The sequence below is a fragment of the Bubalus bubalis genome, chromosome 14 (genome assembly GCF_019923935.1).
Source record: "Bubalus bubalis isolate 160015118507 breed Murrah chromosome 14, NDDB_SH_1, whole genome shotgun sequence".
Taxonomy (NCBI): Eukaryota; Metazoa; Chordata; class Mammalia; order Artiodactyla; family Bovidae; genus Bubalus; species Bubalus bubalis.
The window spans coordinates 9,237,397-9,251,578 of record NC_059170.1 but is presented as its reverse complement, the minus strand read 5'-3'; the positions used below and the strand labels follow the sequence as shown (position 1 = coordinate 9,251,578).

Genomic DNA, 14,182 nt, shown 5'->3' with positions numbered 1-14,182 from the left:
CTTGTCCTAACCTTCTCTCTCGCTGCATCCTCACTTTCATCTGCCACCCCACCATCACCTCCAGAACCTTCTGTAACCTGGGTGCCTGGACCCTGCCCCTCCTCTCTCAGCTGGAACTGCTGGGACCTGCCTCTTTTTCTTGATAAATATGATTTTACATTCATGAAATCACACCCAAATTCTTTGCCACATCATCTATGTTAATATTAGATGAAAGTGGAGGCGGTCCTAAGATGGTGGAGGAATAGGATGGGGAGACCACTTTCTCCCCCACAAATGCATCAAAAGAACGTTTGAATGCTGAGCAAATTCCACAGAACAACTTGTGAATGCTGGCAGAAGACGTCAGGCACCCAAAAGGCAGCTCATTGTCTTAGAAAGGAGATGAAGAAGTCTTGAGTCTACTGTAAGAATAAGATTGAAAACCAGAGGCAGGAGGCTTAAGTCCAAAACCTGAGAACACCAGAGAACTCCTGACTCTGGGAACATTAATCGATAAGAGCTCATCCAGAAGCCTCCATATCTACACTGAAACCAAGCACCACCCAAGAGCCAACAAGTTCCAGAGCAAGACATACCACACAAATTCTCCAGCAATGCAGGAACATAGCCCTGAGCTTCAATATACAGGCTGCCCAAAGTCACACCAAACCCACAGACATCTCAAAACTCACTACTGGACACTTCACTGCACTCCAGAGAGAAGAAATCCAGCTCCACCTACAAGAACACTGACGCAAACTTCCCTAACCAGGAAGTCTTGATAAGTCACCCATCCAACCCCACCCACAGTGAGGAACCTCCACAATAAAGGGGAACCACCAACTGCCAGAATACAGAAAGTCCACCCCAAACACAGCAATATAAACAAGGTGAAAAGGCAGAGAAATACTCAGCAGGTAAAGGTATATGATAAATGCCCATGAAACCAAACAAAAGAGCAGGAGATAGGGAGTCTACTTGAAAAAGAATTCAGAATAATGATAGTAAAAATGATCCAAAATCTTGAAAACAAAATGGAGTTACAGACAAATAGCCTGGAAACAAGGATTGAGAAGATGCAAAAAATGTTTAACAAGGACCCAGAAGAAATAAAAAAGAGTCAATCAATAATGAAAATAATGCAATAAATGAGATCAAAAACACTCTGGAGGGAACCAACAGTAGAATAATGGAGGCAGAAGATGGGATATGTGAGGAGAAGATAGAATGGTAGAAATAAATGAAGCAGAGAGGGAAAAAGAATTAAAAGAAAGGAGGACAACCTCAGAGATCATAGGAGTCCCAGAAGAAGAAGAGAAAAAGAAAGGCCATGAGAAAATACTTGAGGAGATAATAGTTGAAAACTTCCCTAAAATGAGGAAGGAAATAGCCACCCAAGTACAAGAAACCCAGAGAGTCCCAAACAGGATAAACCTAAGGCAAAACACCCCAAGACACATATTAATCAATATAACAAAGATCAAACACAAAGAACAAATATTAAATGCAGCAAGGGTAAAACAGCAAATAACACATAAGGGAATTACCATAAGGATAACAGCTGATCTTTCAATAGAAACTCTTCAGGCCAGAAGGAATGGCAGGACATACTTAAAGTGATGAAAGAGAAAAACCTACAACCTAGATTACTGTACCTAGCAAGGATCTCATTCAAATATGAAGGAGGAATCAAAAGCTTTACAGATAAGCAAAAGCTGAGAGAATTCAGCACCACCAAACCAGCTATCCAACAAATGCTAAAGGATCTTCTCTAGACAGGAAACACAGAAAGGGTGTACAAACTCGAACCCAAAACAACAAAGTAAATGGCAACAGGATCATACTTTATCAATAATTACCTTAAATGTAAATGGGTTGAATGCCCCAAGCAAAAGACAAAGACTGGCTGAATGGATACAAAAGCAAGACCCCTATATATGTTGTCTACAAGACACCCACCTCAAAACAAGGGACACATACAGACTGAAAGTGAAGGGCTGGAAAAAGATATTCCATGTAAATAGAGACCAAAGGAAAGCAGGAGCAGCAATACTAATATCAGATAAAATAGACTTTAAAATAAAGGCTGTGAAAAGAGACAAAGAAGGACACTACATAATGATCAAGGGATCAATCCAAGAAGAAGATATAACAATTATAAATATATATGCACCCAACATAGGAGCACTGCAATATGTAAGGCAAACAAGTATGAAAGGGGAAATTAACAATAACACAAAAATAGTGGGAGACTTTAATACCCCACTCACACCTATGGATAGATCAACTAAAGAGAAAATTAACAAGGAAACACAAACCTTAACTGGTACAATGGACCAGTTAGACCTAACTGATATCTATAGGACATTTCATCTCAAAACAATGAATTTCACCTTTTTCTCAAGTGCACATGAAATCTTCTCCAGGATAGATCACATCCTGGGCCATAAATCTAGCCTTGGTAAGTTTTAAAAAACTGAAATAATTCCAAACATCTTTTCTGACCACAATGCAGTAAGATTAGATGTCAATTACAGGAGAAAAACTATTGAAAATTCCAACATATGGAGGCTGAACAACACGCTCTGAATAACCAACATATCACAGAAGAAATCAAAAAAGAAATCAAAATATGCATAGAAATGAATGAAAATGAAAACACAACAACCCAATATCTATGGGACACTGTAAAAACAGTACTAAGGGGAAGGTTCATAGCAATACAGGCATACCTCAAGAAACAAGAAAAAATCAAATAAATAACCTAACTCTACACCTAAAGCAACTAGAAAAGGAAGAAATGAAGAACCCCAGGGTTAGTAGAAGGAAAGAAATCTTAAAACTTAGAGCAGAAATAAATGCAAAAGAAACAAAAGAGACCATAGCAAAAATCAACAAAGGCAAAAGCTGGTTCTTTTAGAGGATAAATAAAATTGACAAACCATTAGCCAGACTCATCAAGAAACAAAGGGAGAAGAATCAAACCAACAAAATTAGAAATGAAAATGGAGACATCACAACAAATAACACAGAAATACAAAGGATCATAAGAGACTACTATCAGTAACTATATGCCAATAAAACAGACAACTTGGAAGAAATGGACAAATTCTTAGAAAAGTATAACTTTCCAAAACTGAACCAAGAAGAAATAGAAAATCTTAACAGACACATTAAAGCATGGAAATCGAAACTGTAATCAAAAATCTTGCAGCAAACAAAAGCCAAGGACCAGATGGCTTCACAGCCGAATGCTACCAAAAATTTAGAGAAGAGCCAACACCTATCCTACTCAAACTCTTCCAGAAAATTTCAGAGGAAGGTAAACTTCCAAACTCACTCTATGAGGCCCCCATCACCTTAATACAAAAACCAGACAAAGATGCCACAAAAAAAGAAAACTACAGGCCAATATCACTGATGAACATAGATGCTAAAATCCTTAACAAAATTTTAGCAAACAGAATCCAACAACATATTAAAAAGATCATACATCATGACCAAGTGGGCTTTATCCCAGGGATGCAAGAATTCTTCAACATCCACAAATCAATCAATGTAATACACCACATTAACAAATTGAAAGATAAAAACCATATGATTATCTCAATATATGTAGAGAAAGCCCTTGACAAAATTCAACATCCATTTATGATTAAAAAAAAAACCCTCCAGAAAGCAAGAATAGAAGGAACATACCTCAACATAATAAAATCTATATATGACAAACCCACAGCAAACATTATCCTCAATGATGAAAAATCGAAAGCATTTCCTCTAAAGTCAGGAACAAACAAGGGTGCCCACTCTCACCACTAGTATTCAACATAGTTTTGGAAGTTTTGGCCACAGCAATCAGAGCAGAAAAAGAAATAAAAGGAATCCAGATTGGAAAAGAAGAAGTAAAACTCTCACTGTTTGCAGATGACATGATCCTCTACATAGAAAACCCTAAAGACTCCACCAGAAAATCACTAGAGCTAATCAATGAATATAGCAAAATTGCAGGATATAAAATGAACATAGAGAAATCCCTTGCATTCCTATACACTAACTGAGAAAACAGAAAGAGAAATTAAGGAAACAATTCCATTCACCATTTCAATGAAAAGAATAAAATACTTAGGAATATATCTACCTAAGAAACAAAAGACCTATATATAGAAAACTATAAAACACTAATGAAAGTAATCAAAGAGGACACAAATAGATGGAGAAATATACCATGTTCATGGATCGGAAGAATCAATATAGTGAAAATGAGTATACTACCCAAAGCAATCTATAGACTCAATGCAATCCCTATCAAGCTACAAACGGTATTTTTCATAGAACTAGAACAAATAATTTTACAATTTGTATGGAAATACAAAAAAACATTGAATAGTCAAAGCAATCTTGAGAAAGAAGAATGGAATTGGAGGAATCAACCTGCCTGACTTCAGGCCATACTACAAAGCTACAGTCATCAAGACAGTATGGTACTGGCACAAAGACAGAAATGTAGATCAATGGAACAAAATAGAAAGCCCAGAGATAAATCCATGCCCCTATGGACACCTTATCTTTGACAAAGGAGGCAAGAATATCCAATGGAGAAAAGACAATGTCTTTAACAAGTGATGCTAGGAAAACTGGTCAACCACTTGTAAAAGAATGAAACTAGAACACTTTCTAAAACCATACACAAAATAAATTCAAAATGGATTAAAGATCTAAACATAAGGCCAGAAACTATAACACTCCTAGAGGAAAACATAGGCAAACCCCTCTCTGCCATAAATCACAGCAGGATCCTCTATGACCCATCTCCCAGAGTAATGGAAATAAAAGTAAAAATAAACATATGGAACCTAATTAAACTTAAAAGCTTTTGCACAACAAAGGAAACTATAAGCAAGGTGAAAAGACAGCCTTCAGAATGGGAGAAAATAATAGCAAACAAAGCAACTGACAAAGAATTAATCTCAAAAATGTACAAGTGACCCCTACAGCTCAATTCCAGAAAAATAAACGACCCAATCAAAAAATGGGCCATACAACTAAACAGACACTTCTCCAAAGAAGACATACAGATGACTAACAAACACATGAAAAGATGCTCAACATCAATCATTATCAGAGAAGTGCAAATCAAAACCACAATGAGGTACCATCTCACGCCGGTCAGAATGTCTGCTATCCAAAAGTCCACAAACAATAAATGCGGGAGAGGGTGTGGAGAAAAGGGAACCCTCTTACACTGTTGGTGAGAATGCAAACTAGTACAGCCACTATGGAGAACAGTGTGGAGATTCCTTTAAAAATTGCAAATAGAACTGTCATATGACCCAGCAATCCCACTGCTGGGCATACACACCGAGGAAACCAGAATTGAAAGAGACACATGTACCCCAGTGTTCATCACAGCACTGTTTATAATAGCCAGGACATGGAAGCAACCTAGATGTCCATCAGCAGACAAATGGATAAGAAAGCTGTGGTACATATACACAATGGAATATTACTCAGCCATTAAACAGAATGCATTTGAATCAGTTCTAATGAGGTGGATGAAACTGGAGCTTATTATATAGAGTGAAGTAAGCCAGAAAGAAAAACACCAATACAGTATACTAATGCATATATATGGAATTTAGAAAGATGGGTAACGATAACCCTATGTGCGAGACAGCAAAAGAGACACAGATGTATAGAACAGTCTTTTGGACTCTGTGGGAGAAGGCAAGGGTGTTACGATTTAAGAGAATAGCACTGAAACATGTATATTATCATATATGAAACAGATCACCAGTCCAGGTTCCATGCATGAGACAAGGTGCTCTAGGCTTCTGGACTGGGATGATCCTGAGAGGTGGGATGAGGATGGAGGTGGGAGGGGGGTTCAGGATGGGGAACACATGTACACCTGTGGCTGATTCATGTCAATGTATGGCAAAACCACTATAATATTGTAATTAGCCTCCAATTAAAATAAATAAATTAAAAAATTAAGCAGCATGAATTAAAAAAAAAATTAGATGAAAGTCACTCAGTCATGTCTGACTCTTCGTTATCACATGGACTATTCAGTCCATGGAATTCTCCAGGCCAGAATACTGGAGAGGGTAGCCCTTCCCTTCTCCAGGGGATCTTCCCAATCCAGGGATCGAACCCAGGTCTCCCACAGTGCAGCTATGTTCTTTACTGTCTGAGCCACCCGGGAAGACCAAGATTTCTGGAATGGGTAGCCTATCCCTTCTCCAGTGAATCTTCCCAACCCAGGAGTCAAACCAGGATCTCTTGCATTGCAGGAGGATTCTTAACCAGCTGAGCTACCAGGGAAGCTATATCTAATCTAATATTAGACAGTCACTTCCAAATTCTTTGATGCATCATGTGTGTTAATTTCTGATAGTATTGCCTAGATGTTCTTTGTTTTTGTATTAGTAACATAGAAATAACTGGGGACCCACATGACTAACAGTTTCTGGCAATTGTCTTCCTTCTGATTTTGAAGAAAGGAATTTCTGAAGGAACTTTGCTTCCTTCCTTGCCATTTCTCCTTCAGCAAGTCACATTCTTGAGCTGTAGTTTAGTTTCTTTATCTCTAATATAAGAATAATGAAGCTTAACTCCTAAGATGGTTAAATAACAACAAGCTACTTTTTCTAGAACACTTGTTGTGAATCCACCTCTCAGGTCACAATGTTAAATGCCTTCCAAGCCAAGTGAGTTATGTAAATATTTGGAGTGGGGGTGGAGGCAGGAGGGACTATAAGGAACAGCGGGGATTATGGAAACTGGAGAGAACACTCCCCTCCTGAAAACAGAACAGCTCTCCTTAGCTTAGTTCACAGCTTTCAAAGCATGGTCCTTCGAGCAGCACTCTCAGCCCCAGAAACTTGGTAGATGCAGACACTCAGGTCCCACCCATGACCTACCAAATCAAACTTCAGAAACTGGAACTCTCAAATCTGTTTTGGAACTAATGTCTAAAGGATTCTGATGCTCACTCAACGTTGAAATCCACTGTTCTTGATAAATTGCAGGACTGTGTTGCCAGATTGTTCATTTTTTCTAACAATGCTAGAAATTTATTTTCTATAAACTCCCACTATTAAGTCCTGGCAAACTTTTAAAAACTGTGAAATGTGATGTGTGGGCTAACAATACTGATATTCTAGCTGGATATACAATCTTGATTTATGTTCTTCCTTTTAATGGGCTGGCCTGGTGGCTCAGACAATAAAGAATCCTCCTGCAATGTGGGAGATCTGGTTTCCATCCCTGGGCTGAGAAGATCCCCTGGAGAAGGGAATGGCTACTCACTCCGATGTTCTTGCCTGGAGAATCCCACAGACAGAGGAGCCTGGCGAGCTGTAGTCCATGGGTTCGAAATGAGTCGGACATGACTGAGTGACTGAGCACCCCCAGCAAGCACTTCCTTTTAATGCTTAAAATAATCCTTAAATAACAGTATTCATGACAGCACTTTTAAGGAGGAAGACTCTGTAGGTCCAAAAATTGTTATATCACATAGTAAGAAAGAGGCCAAGCATGACATGGATATGAATGCCCCTTTCAGAGGGCATTACGTCACAGAAATCTAAACATCATGTGTCTACCCCGGGTGCAGTCTATCCATTTCAGTCTATCTATCCAGTTAGATAGCATGGAATCTAAAATTCTTAAATTTCAGAGGGAAGAACCAAGAAATAGAAGCAGAGATAATATCTGGAGTCCCATAGTCTTGGATCTTTGTCCAGAATACAATGCCTGTGATGCTCCCGCCTTCTTATTTCTCTGAAGATGATCGCAGCAGGTTTGTAATTAGAGACCTCAGTCATTCACAAGCTGGAGGGGGGAGGAGAAGGAGGCTGAGCCCATCAGGGGGCTTCTGGTCTTGGGGCTTCTAACCTGGATCAGAGTGAGGAGGACCAGGAAAGGAGGAGATTGGGAGAGAAAGACAGATGACAGAGGACGGGGGAGAAAAGAGATGTGTCTGTTGTTAGGGGAGTCTCTGCTGCTCCCTGGTCTCAGGTGGATAGACTGAGGGGAAGAGGGGCAGGGTCAGAAGGCCTCCCGAACTAGAATCCTCACTGTACCCTCTGTTGTTCGTGTGTCATAAGCAAGTGGCTTCACCTCTCTGAGGCTTGGCTTTGTCCTTCACACAGGGGGATGAAACTCTCAGATGCTGTAGGATGGACATGAGGCTAAATGAAATCATGCATGTGGAATGTCTGAGGAGAGAGTAGACCCTCCTCTCACAGTGGCTTGTTTGGTGACTCACGGGCTCCCGAAGCCCTTCTGTCCTGGGGCAGCTCGGTATTGAGAGCTCTTGCCCTTCTCCAGGGAAAGGGTGTCTGTGCAGGAAGGCAGCCCCCCATGTCCTCTCAGCTCATCACCCAGCTGTGTGCCTGCTTGACATTTGGCTGGACTTCCTCCTAGGGCTTCTGGTCATTGAGCCCAGCTCCCTTCTCCTTGGGCCTGGAGTGGAGCACAGTGTGTGTGTGTGAGAGAGAGAGAGAGAAAGAGAGATTGGGAAATGCTTGTCTGTGTGTGGATGAGTAAAGAGACTTGTGCTACATGATTGTAACTTGGAGTGAATATACGAGAGTGAAGGGATTGTGGGTGTGTCACCCCTCACGTGTGCACTATAGTTTACAGCTTACAATGCAGCAGAGTGCATGTGCACAGATTCTGAAGTCAGAATCCTGGGTTCAAAAACTCTCTGACCACTCTAGGGCTTTAAGCAAGTTATTTTATTTGTTCTTATCTCAGGTTCTTATTCTGTAACGTGAAAAAGTATCAATAGCTTCTCACCCTCTCTTTTAGGATTTTTCTGGACTGTTTGAGTTAATGTATGTCAAGTACTTAGGATAACATGTAACACATAGAAAAGCTAGGTTTTGTGTGCTATAACTACTCCTTATTATTGTTATTATTAACATTGCAAAGGACTTTAGCTTCTCAGGGAGAAGGAATATATGCCTGTTGCTTCCATTGCTTCCACGTCAACCACATGATGTGTGCAGCGTGGATCTCATCTGATACCTGAGGACACAGGACTCTGGGAGATTTAAATCCTCAGGAGCAAAGTTAGGAAAACGCAGAGCTGGTACCCACCCAAGCTGAGGTCCTGTGGCCCCATCGCCACTGAGGGAGAGCAGGAGGAAGGAGGAGGTTGCAGCTGATCTTCCAAGGTCCCCTGAAGTCCACTAGGGCAAACAGCTCTCCTATTTGTGAAACCAGGTGAGGGATGACATGTGGTCAGGCTGTGGACACCACCTGTGTCAGCTCCCTGCTTCCCCTCTGCTGCCTCCTCTTTACTCCTTTTTTGAAGCATAAACAGGGTTACAGCCCAGGACAATGTCACCTTTCCTAGCTAAGTTCCTACCTGGACCAGTGCCTGGTAAATAGCACATATCCATCCAGTGGAGGAGCTGTGACAATGGTTGCAGGAAGGTGTCCTGTGTCACACCTGTCATCTGAGGTGGTCAGGGCACTGGGGTCCAGGTGAGATGACACCTGCACGTGGCTGAAAAGGTGGATGTGCACTAACACACTACTGATGACTTATCTGTCCATTGGTCGGCTCTCATCCACTCACTGACCATCCATCATACGCCAGGCACAGCTCTAGGTGTTCAGATGGACAAATTCCACCTGTCAGGTCACTATCTATGTTTACATGAGACCCACAGGCATTGGCAGGTCTGAGAACTGCTGTTTTTCAACATTTGGCCCCTGCAGAGAGAAGCAGGAGACATGGTTAGGTAGGGAGATCACACAATAAACAGGACTGACCCAGCTCCTCCCCTTGCCCACTCCCCTCCTCATGGCCTGATCCTACCCCTCAGCCAGGATATTAAAAGCTCAGTCCATCACCAGCATCCTCAGGAGCCCTCCTGCAAGGCCACAAAGATGAACCGGCTCTGCCTCTTTGCAGCCCTTCTCTTCCTCCTGGTTATCCTGGTGGAGAGCACCCCGGACACCCAGGTAGGTCCAGCCTCACCTCTCCTCTACACACTGGAGGGAAAAGAGGGGAGTCCACAGAAGGGGCTGGGGAGCAGGGGTAGGGTGGGTGCTGCCAGCCCCCTCTGGATTTCTCCCCTGAAATTGGCTAGTTTTAACTGCAGGAACATTTCACCACTCTCAACATGGAAAAAAAAAGGAAAATTAGAATTAAAAAAAAAAAATATATATATATATATATATATATATATATATATATATATATCCCGCCTAAAATACCGAGTCAGGGACCACATCTTTGAGCCTCTATTCCTGGTCAGTGTCTCTTATCCTCACTGTAGTGTAATAAAAGCATCCATATTTCATTCTTGGCCATATTCATGACCCAGGCCTCCTGAACCTCTGGGAATTCACTGTCTTCCTTAGGTAATGAATGTCCATCCAAGATATCATCAGAATTGCCTGTGTCTCCAGAAGAAGACAAACAGGCAGTTAAAGGTTAAAATTTTCAATACCATCCATGTCAGCAACTCTGGGGAGAGGGGTGGGAATGGAGATTGAGCTCAATCACCAATGACCACTGATTCAATCAGTATGCCTTTGTATTGAAACCTAAATAAAAATCCATGAACACTGGTGTTTAGAGAGCTTTCAGGGTGATGAACACAAGGAGGTGACGTGAGGGTGCTGGGCTCACGGGGGTATGGAGGCTCCGCACATCTCCACTCCGCCTTTGCCCTACCCGTTTCCTCCATTTCACTGTCCCCAAGCTTTATCTTTTATAACATGGGTACAATAAGCAAGGTGTTTCCTGAGTTCAGTCGCTGGGTCTATAGAGTTATTGAACATGGAGGTGGAGTCATGGAACCTCTGATTTTTGGCCACTTGGTTGCAAGTATGAGTTATTCGAGATCACATGGCTTGCATCTGAACTGAGGACAATCTTGAGCCCTCAACCTACAGAATCTGCGCTAAGCCCACCAATACACTACCAAAAGTACATTGACTGTGGCTGTTAAGTGTTGGTAGAGACATCATGTATTTGGCATCAGGGTAAACTCAGACTCATCCTCACCTGTGATATGAGGGGTTAGATGAGGCTTAAGGACACGGAAGTAATGAAAGTAGGACACTGGATCCAGAGACTCTACAGGTAAACTGTATTTTCAGCATTTCTGGCAGAATCAGGTACTGTATCAAATGGGTTGTGACTAGACAGTACCTAGTCCTGACCCCACTACCCACGTGCTTGTGTCCTGGGGCAAATCATCTGCAGTTTCCTCATCTGAATACGGGGTACATGTTCCATGGGTTCTTTGAAAAGATTACCTGTCGTTAATATAAAGAGTTTAATCACATTTCATGGCCAATTTTTTCCATTTTCTAGTAAGATGTGTTCATGAAAAAAAAAGTCTATGTACCTTCCTTGGGCAAGAAAAAATATTTAGGTGTCATATATTGATATTCCTCCATTATTAAAATAAACCAGAAAGACCTGGGATCAAAAGAGCAGAGTAACTGCAGGGTAAGCAAGAAACACAGCCCTTGTGTGGTTGGCTCGCAGGACCAAGGCAGATTCGTATAGTTTTCAGGTTCCCTCTTGACTATTCTTTTATTATCTATATTTGATCTTTGTCTTGGTTCATGGCCCAGGCCTCCTAAACTTCTTGGAATTTATCTTCTTTCATAGGTCATGAGAGCACTCAAGAAAGGCAACCAGGAAGCTTTCAGGTATGGACTGGTCTCCCCAAAACCTCAAACACTCACTTAGATGCTTGAACTTTCACCACTTTCTTGCCAGCACCTCTTGGGAGAGTGGATGGCTCTGAGATTGAGATCAATCAGCCATGGCCGATAATTCAGTCAGTATGGCTAATTATCAAATACCCCCATAAAAATCTATAAATATTTGGATTCAGAGAGGTTTTGGGGTTAATAATAATACAGTGATCACATGGATCACATTATTTTATTATCTTCAGTAGACTGAATATTAGAGATGATTATGTAAATATGTCCAATGATCAGGTAGATATTTTACTAAAAAAAATTTGATCATATCCATTCTATTAAAGACTGTGTACTTGTTAAGAAAATGAAAATGGGAATTAAGTCCCTACAAAGCATTGTTCTTGGGGTGGGGAAACAGCTGTGAAAAATATATGGCAAAATAACTTGCCTTCTAGGAGGGAGACAAACAATAGCAGAGGGGAGAAATCCTATAGTAGGTCATAAGTTTCTTGAAGGTAGAGAGGGACGTGGAGAAAGGATGCTGTGCTTTTTCTCTCCAGGGTCAGGGAAATCTTCTGTGATAGGAGGCTTTGAGCAGAGGCTGTAGAAGTAATGTGCCTGGTGTGTGTTGGAAGAGCAGCCAGGACCAGGGTGGATGGAGCTGGGTGGGCGTAGGGGAAGGGAGTGGAAGGCAATGAGGCTGAGAGGCCATGGGGGCAGGTCATGAGGAAACTTGTGGGACTTATTAAGATCAGAATTTGACTCTCAGTGAAAGGAGGAGTCACTGAGGGATCAAATATATATCTTTTAATGATATCAAATATATATATTTGAGATATATATATATCAATACCAGGTCCTGGTGGTAAGACAAGGGTCAGGTCAGGGTGGGAGGGGAAGGTTGGGGAAAGAGGTGGAGCTCAGGAGACCACACACCATTCATACCTGCACAGTGTCTTTCCTCCTTGTTGCCTCCCAGGAGAAGAGGCTGCAGTGTTCTGTGAAACCTGTAACCCTGAGCGTGTCCTTCACGGGTGAGCTTGGCAGGTCAACCCTAGATGCCTCTTTATGATCATCTGAGCCTGATCATATGCTCCCCTTTCTCAGATGGCAACACTGATTCAGCCACCCTCCAGGGCAGGTCTGCAGTGCTCCTGGCACCCCCCACCCCCACCCGAGGCTTGAAAAACTCATTTCCTTCTCGTTGGCCATTCGGATCATGGGGACTACGGTTCCACATTTTTTGGAAAATCTTGGATCTGTCTAGATGACCGGTGTCCACGTCTGGAGCTGGAACTCAGCAAGAGGACATGCAAAGAGTGGTCCCTGAAACTCTGAAGTCTGAGGAGGATCCCTGCAGGACTGAGCCATGGCTGCTTCTGAAACAGTCTCCTCTCAGTTCTTTCCCCTACCCTGCTCAGCAGAACCTGTCTATTTCCTTTCCTCCATGGGTCTACATGTCTTAATTCTGTCTCATCCAGCTGTCTCCCAGCACCATGAAAGCCAGCCTTGCCTTTATCCCGAGTGCTTAGTGCAGTTCCTGACACCAAGGAGACAGTTCATAATTCTTTAAGGAAGGAAGGAATGCTGGATGGAGCACATTCCTCATGCCCACAGTGACTACAGAGCCTGTCGTTTGATGACAGGACTTTTGTTTTCACCAGCATCCTCACAGCATCCTCACCGTCATCCCCCTCCCCACCATCACTGCCCTTCTTGTGGGTGGTCATGGTGGAATTTCCAGCCTCCAGTTCTCAGCATCAATCATGAGACAAGGGTTTGGGATAAAGAAGCTCCTTGACTGCACAATGATGTTACAATTTTCTTTTCTGTAGCTTCAAACACTGTGGCTTATATTTCAATAAATGCATACTCAAAATTAAACTGACTGGAGTGGAGTCTGTTGTTTGCAACTACAAACCTTAACCAGTAAGGTCCATGGAAATGGTGATCCTCTCTGCTCTTCTTAGCAGTGGCTACCTCCCTTTTCCCCATCTACAGAGTGTGCCCTACCAGGCATAGGAAGAAAACCCATTACAGCATCATCTACCTTTTCACAGCCACTCTAAGCTACACAAAAACCTGGGACACAGACACCTCAATATGTAGGCTTTTATTCCTTACTTCTAAGTTCAGTCCAATTTAGGGGCAGGTTGTTCTCCTGGACTCTCAGAAGGAGAATGGATATCAGACTCAGTTGTCCACTTTTCTAAGGAATCTGATTCCCTGAGGTCACATGTGGGGAGGGGGCTTCTTATTTCAGTTAAAGAAAGGGCAACTACCTTTTTTGTGTCCCAGGCTCTGTGTTAGCATTTTGCCTGTATTATTCTATTTATCATCCTAAGAATCCTTCAAGGGAGGGAATGGAGGCATGGAGATGGCTCTCAGCTGCTGTATTCATTTGCTCACACTGCAGGCCCCCGGTCTCCCAAGTAGAGGGAGTTTGATGATGTTTTCTTGCTCCTGCCTCTGGGAGGAGGTAGGCTGGAGACACTTTTGGAAAACAGAGAGT

At 42.2% G+C, this 14,182-nt stretch overlaps 1 long non-coding RNA gene across 1 annotated transcript; it reads left to right on the top strand.

Annotated features, from left to right (window-relative positions):
- Positions 1-9,852: 9,852 nt before the first annotated feature.
- Positions 9,853-13,517, top strand: LOC123329064. Its single transcript, XR_006544204.2, has 3 exons — positions 9,853-9,963; positions 11,630-11,670; positions 12,778-13,517. It is a non-coding gene; the product is annotated as an uncharacterized LOC123329064 (long non-coding RNA).
- The last annotated feature ends 665 nt before the right edge of the window (positions 13,518-14,182 follow it).